The sequence below is a fragment of the Marmota marmota genome, unplaced genomic scaffold (genome assembly GCF_001458135.2).
Source record: "Marmota marmota marmota unplaced genomic scaffold, marMar, whole genome shotgun sequence".
NCBI classification, from domain to species: Eukaryota; Metazoa; Chordata; class Mammalia; order Rodentia; family Sciuridae; genus Marmota; species Marmota marmota.
The window spans coordinates 4334180-4340314 of NW_025999862.1; positions in this window are offsets into that span (position 1 = coordinate 4334180).

The following is a 6135-nucleotide window of genomic DNA, read 5'->3' on the forward strand; positions in this document are numbered from 1 at the left end:
AGTAGGAAGGTTGTAGGAATAGTATGTTTGGGAGAGAAGATCCGGAATTAAATTTTGAATATGACAAATTGATGCCAGTTAGATATACAAATGGAGATGTCCAGTTAGGCACAGGGCCCACACCATAGTTCCAGCTACTGATAGTTTGAGGTAGGAGGATCACTTGAGTTCAGGATTTGGAGACCAGATTGGGCAACATAAAATAACATAAAAATAATTTTTTTTTAAATTATCTGGGCGCAGTGGTGCACGCCTGTAATCCCAGCAGCTCAGGAGGATGAGACAAGAGGATCAAAAGTTCAAAGCCAGCCTCAGTAATGGCCAGGAGCTAAGCAACTCAGTGAGATTCTGTCTCTAAATAAAATACAAAATAGTGCTGGGGATATGGCTCAGTGGTTGAGTGCCCCCTGTGTTCAATCTCTAGTACCAAAAATAAATAAATACATAAATAATTAATTTTTAAAAAATTATGGGGGCTGGGGCTATAGCTCAGTGGCAGAGCACTTGCCTAGCATGTGTAAAGCACTGGTTTCAATCCTTAGCACCACATAAAAATAAATAAAATAAAGGCATTCTGTCCATATACAACTACTAAATAAATAAATAAATAAATAAATTGCAGTTGCAGAGCTGCAAGGTTTATATTCAAAGCATAAAATGGATCACTGTTATGTCAGTCATATTATATCCACTTTCCTTTTTAAAAAATATATAATTTTTATAATTTTTAATTGTTGATGGACCTTTATTTTATTTACTTATGTATATGCGGTGCTGAGAATTAAGCCCAGTGCCTCACACATGCTAGGCAAGTGCTCTACCATTGAGCCACAACCCCAGCCACACTTTTCTTTTTTTTTTTAATATTTTTAATTATTTATTTATTTTTATGTGGTGCTGAGGATCGAACTCAGGGCCTCACCTGTGCCAGGTGAACGCTGAGCCACACCCCCAGCCCCATTTAAAAAAAAAAATTATTTGTAGATGAACACAATACCTTTGTTTATTTTTATGTGGTGCTAAGGATCAAACCCAGTTCGATATAAAATTCAGTTTTGCAGATAATCATTCCTCCTCCCTCCTCACTTCTCATCCCGTGGTCCTTTTTCTGTACTGATAATGATAATTTCTTTGATTTTTAAGATATCCACCCCCTTTCTTTTTCCTCTCTAGCTTTCACATATGTGAGAAAATGCAAGATATTTGATCTTCTGAGTTTGACTTATTTTGCTTAACATGATGGTCTCTAGTTCCATCTATTTTCCTGCAAATGCCATATTTTATTTTTAAAATTTTATACCACATTTTCTTTATTCATTCATCTGTTGATAGATTGAAAGGAAAGTGAGAAAGCAAGAGAAATGAGGGACAGGATGGAGATCAGGAAGGGAGACCAGGCAGAGATCCACAGGAAAATTTGTTTGTCAAAGCTGACAGATAGGGGCTGAGGATGTGGCTCAAGCGGTAGCATGCTCGCCTGGCATGCGTGCGGCCCGGGTTCGATCCTCAGTACCACATACCAACAAAGATGTTGTGTCCGCCGAAAACTAAAAAATAAATAAATAAAATGACTATTTAAAAAAAAAAAAAAGCTGACAGATAAAGGCTTTTTCTCTATAGAGAAGAGAGAGAGGGGCCCTGAGACTTCCAGGTGTGGAGCTTTTGTGGGGTAGGGGTTTGCAGTTGTGGTTGTGGCCCTATGGGATAGGCTGCGGGGTGCTTTCTAGATGGGTGGGGAATAGCTGGGATTGGCTTACAGTGATGGTATCACGGCTCTTCCAGAGCAAAGAGGTTGAGAGCAAAGAGGTTGGTCCTTCTGGGATGGCTTAGGGTTAGGGTACCCTGGGGTAGGTCAGTAAGGGGAGTGGGGGGAGTTGGGGTAAGAGGAAGTACAGGAAAGTGAAAATATCTCATAAGATGGGGGTTAACATTTAAGATGGCAGCTTGAATGTTAAATCAAGATCCTATATAGATTTTATATCTTTTTTTTTTTGTACTGGAGGGAATTGAACCTATGGGAGTTTAACCACTGAGCCACATCCCCAGCCCCTTTTTTTATTTTCCATTTTTAAAAAATTTGTTGTACTTAGTTATACATGTCAATTCATTGTACACAAATAGAGCAAAGTAGGGGCTGGGGTTGTAGCTCAGCTGTAGAGTGCTTGCCTAGCAAATGCGGGGCCCTGGGTTCAATCCTCAGCACCACATAAAAGTGAATAAATGGAGCAAAGGTATTGTGTCCAACTACAACTAAAAGATAAATATTTTCTAAAAAATAGAGCAAAGCATTTCCATTCTTTGGTTGTACATAACATAGAGTTGCACCATTCCTGCAATCTTATGTGTACATAGGGTAATGATGTCCTTCTCATTCCACCATCTTTCCTGCCGCCTTCGCCCTCCTCTCCCCACCCTCCCCTTTGCCCAGTCCAAAATTCCTCCATTCTTCCCACGCACCCTCCCCACCATTATCCACTAATCAGATATCCCCAACATCCACTAATCAGAGAAAACATTTGGCCTTTGGGGATTGGCATACTTTGCTTAGCATTATATTCTCCAAATCCATCCATTTATCTGCAAATGCCATAATTTTATTCTCTTTTAATGCTCTGTAATATTCCATTGTGTATATATACTATGATTTCTTTATTCATATATCTATTGGTGGACATCTAGGTCCCAGCTCTTTTCATATTTTATTTAGAGACAGAGCTCCCAAATTGCTTAGGGCCTTGTTAAATTACTGAGATGGCTGTGAACTTGTGATCTTCCTGCTTCAGCCTCCTGAGAAACTGGGATTACAGGCCTATGACACTGTGCCTGGCATGTATACCTTCATTTAAATATAGAAGATCAAATTTCTAGATTAGTATTTTAAATCAACTTTACCCTAAGGGGGATTTATTTTTTTTTTTTTGAGAATTTTAATATTTATTTTTTAGTTTTCGGCGGACACAACATCTTTGTATGTGGTGCTGCCAGGGGAGCGCGCTACCGCTTGAGCCACATCCCCAGCCCCCTAAGGGGGCTTTTGATTATTATTATTATTTAAAAAATTTTTTTAGTTGTCAATGGACTTTATTTTATTTTTTAATATGTGGTGCTAAGAATTGAACCCAGTGCCTTACACATTCGCGGCAAGCACTCTACCACTGAGCCACAAACCCAGCCTTTGATTTTTATTATTTTTAAAATATTTATTTATTTTAATACTAGGGATTGAACCCTGAGGCACTTTACCACTGAGCTACATCCCAACTCTTTTTAATGTTTTTCAAATTTTGAGACAGAGTCTCACCAAGTTACTGAGAGGTCTCCCTGTGTTGCTGGGGCTGGTCTTATACTTGTGGTCCTCCTGTCTCAGGCTCCAGTGTCGCTGGGATTACAAGTTTGTGCCACTCCCTGGGGAGTCCTTGTCCCCATTGCCAAACCAATAATGATAAAATGTTTTTTGAGAAAAATTATAAAGTTGTTTTATTGCTTTGCTACCAAAGGAGACACATAGGGACTTCCATCCCAGAGGCTGTGATTCTGCCCATCAAGGGGAGCAGAGGGCTTTTAGATGGGTGATTCAAAGGCTACATTTCACATGTTCTGACTGGAGTTGTTAATTTGGGAGATAAGTTATTTCTGAGATCTTCTGTTGCCATCCCCAAAGTTTGAATTACTTTTCCTTGGCTCAAAGACAGGTAACTCTGCCTAGGATTGAGAAGAAAGATAATCCTGTTTCTTCAGAGATCAGAAAGGGGAAAAGATTAGAGAGGAGGAAGGAGAGAGGAAAAGAAAGAAACAAATCCTTTCAAAAATAAGTTGAGGGGGCTGGGGATATAGCTCAGTTGGTAGAGTGCTTGCCTCACATGTACAAAGCCCTGGGTTCAATCCCTAGCAAAATAAATAAATAAAAATAAATAAATGCATTAAGTACAATCTTTTTTCTTTCTCATGTGGAAGTCACAATCTTCTTTAAAGCTAAGTAATATTCCCGTGTGTGTGTGTGTGTGTGTGTGTCTAAAATTAAAAAAATTTAATTAATTAATTAGTCTGTTGAAGGGCACCTAGGTTGGTTCCATAATTTAGCTATTGTGAGTTGAGCTGCTATAAACATTGCTGTGGCTGCATCACTATAGTATCCTTTGGGTATAAAATGAGAAGTGGGATAGCTGGGCCAAATGGTGGTTCCATTTCAAATTTTTCGAGGAATCTCCATACTGCTTTCCATAGTGGTTGCACCAATTTGCATTCCCACCAGCAATGTATGAGTGTATCCCACATCCTCACGAACATTTATTGTTGTTTGTGTTCTTTTTTTTTTTTTTTTCCGATCCTGGGTATTGAACTCAGGGGCACTTGACCACTGAGCCACATCCCCAGCCCTATTTTGTATTTTATTTAGAGACAGGATCTCACTGAGTTGGTTAGTTCCTCACCTTTGTTGAGGCTGGCTTTGAACTTGTGATCCTCTTGCCTCAGCCTCCTGAGCTGCTGGGCTTACAGGCATACCACCACATCACATCTGGCTGTTGTTTGTGTTCTTTTATTCTTTTTTTTTTTTTTTTTTTGNATTGGCATCAGAACAGAATGCATTATAATTCTTATTACACATATATACCACAATTTTTCATATCTCTGTATGTAAAGTATGTTTACACCCAATTTGTGTCTTCATACATGTACTTTGGATAATAATGTCCATCACATTCCACCATCCTTGCTAATCCCCTTCCCCTCCCCCACCCCCAGCCCTTGATAATTGCCATTCTGACAGGGGTGAGATAAAATCTTAATGTAATTATGATTTGCATTTCTCTAATTCCTAAAGATTAGAAAAATCTTTTTATTATTATTATTATTATTATTATTTACTTGTTGATGGACCTTTATTTTACTTATTTGTATATGGTGCTGAGAATTGAACCCAGTGCCTCATACATGCCAGGCAAGCACTCTTTCACTGAGCTACAACCCCAGACCTAGGAAAATCTTTTGAACATTTTTTCCATATATTTGTTGATCAATTGCATTTCTTCCTCTGTTGAAGTGTCTGTTCAGTTCTTTAGTCCATTTTTTTGGGGGAGGGGTGTACCAGGGATTGAACTCAAGGGCACTCAATCACTGAGGCACATTCCTAGCCCTGTTTTGTATTTTATTAGAGACAGGGTCTTACTGAGTTGCTTAGCTGAGGCTGGCTTTGAACTTGAGATCCTCCTGTCTCAACCTCCAGAGCCACTGGGATTATAAGTGTGAGCCACCTCACCCAGCCTAGCCCACTTATTGACTGGGTTGTTTTTTTGGTGTTTGCTGATAAATGGATGTAGCTGGAGAATATCATGCTAAGTGAAATAAGCCAGTCCCCCAAACCAAAGGCTGAGTGTTTTGTCTGATAGCAGATGCTAATTCACAATAAGGGGTGGGGGGCTAGGGAAGAAAGACTTACTTCAGATTAGGTAGAGGGGAGTGAGGAGAGGGGAGGGGGACTGGGGATAGGAAGGATAGTAGAATGAATCAGACATTATTACCCTATATACATATATGACTAATAACGAGTGGGGTTCTACATCATGTATAACCAGAAGAATGAGAAATTATACTCCATTATATATGGTTAGCAAGGTGCATTCTACTGTCATGTATAATTAATTTAAAAAATTTAAAAAAATAAGTCACCGTGACAGAGCATCAAGGGCTATATTCAAAGTATGAAGTGGATGACTGTTACAAACTAGCTTGTTTTAATGACTAGGGTCCCAAAGAAAGAATAACCTGTTTAGCTTTAGAGCTACTTCAGGGTGTGTGTGTGTGTGTGTGTGTGTGTGTATGTGTGTCTGTCCCTTGCTGCCTGCGCAAATGTAGCATGGGCACATTGGAATCTTAGTGGAGCTTATGGAGGGCAGCGACTGAAATTCAATGAGGAGCTCTGAGAAAGCAGAGTTGGAATAGTAAGCGAAGAGATACTTGGAGAGAATGAGAAGCTGAAGATTGATTCTGGAAAGGGTGCATTTTACGGAGGTTAGAAAGCATCTCAATGGGTGGTTACAACTCAATATGGGCCAAAGAATGGGAAAGCTTTTTAAGGTAGTGTTTTTTTTTTTTTTGCGGGGGGGGACGGGGGGGGAGAAGGTAACTGGAGGTAAC